Here is a 958-nt window from a genome sequence, read left to right as displayed (position 1 = left end):
TGAGATCTCTGGTACCCTCGAAGTTTATAAGAGAGAGTGGTGCGGGAGGGAGAGAGGGAAGGCGGTAAGTGGAAGAGAAGCAGGGATGGAGGAAGAGAAGGAAGAGGAGAGGAGGGAAATGGTCTTCTGTATCCAGTAGTTTAGTAAGAGAAGATGTGGGAGGGATGAAAGAAAGGAGGTGGAAGAATAGGGGGAAGAAGAGAAAAAGAGGAAGGTCTTTTGATATCATAGTAGTTTAGTGAGAGGTACGGGAGGGAAAGAGGGAATTTGCGATAAGTGTAAGGGAAACAGATGGAGGAAAAAAGAAGAATTAAGAAGGGAAATGAGGTCTTCGGTGTCCTGGTAGTTTAGGAGAAGGGGGTGTGGGGGAGCCCGGGGAGGGAAAGAGGGAAGGAGGAAACGGAAGTGGAAGGGAGATGGAAGATGAGGAAGGGGTGTGGAATGAGGGACGAAAGGAGACGGTCAAGGTGGTTATCGTTATCGCTTATTGTGAAGGAATAAAAAAAGAGTAGCAGACGTGGCAACTTCCGACAAACAGATACAGATTGGTGTGCGTGGTTCCCGTAAATCAAGCATATGTTCTAGTGGTATAAAAATAATGAGTTAAACAAATATATAATACTGGCGGTGTGGTTGGTACTCTCTCTCTCTCTCTCTCTCTCTCTCTCTCTCTCTCTCTCTCTCTCTCTCTCCCACACACACACACACACAAAGTAACAATTTATACAATGTGAAGGCTGCATGATTCTCCCTATTAACATTTACCAAGTGATCGTGTTTGGCCGCTAATCGATAAAAAGAAACAGAAGAGGAGGAGGAGGAGGAGGAGGAGAAGGAGGAGGAGAACGGGAAGGAGAACGAGAAGAAGGTAAGAAGAAAAAGACGACGACGACGACGAAGAAGAAGAAGAAGAAGAAGAAAAAAGCAGACGACGAGGATGAGGATGATGAGGAGGAGG

The sequence above is a fragment of the Eriocheir sinensis genome, chromosome 2 (genome assembly GCF_024679095.1).
Source record: "Eriocheir sinensis breed Jianghai 21 chromosome 2, ASM2467909v1, whole genome shotgun sequence".
In the NCBI taxonomy this organism is placed as follows: domain Eukaryota; kingdom Metazoa; phylum Arthropoda; class Malacostraca; order Decapoda; family Varunidae; genus Eriocheir; species Eriocheir sinensis.
Note: the sequence above shows the minus strand (reverse complement) of the source record.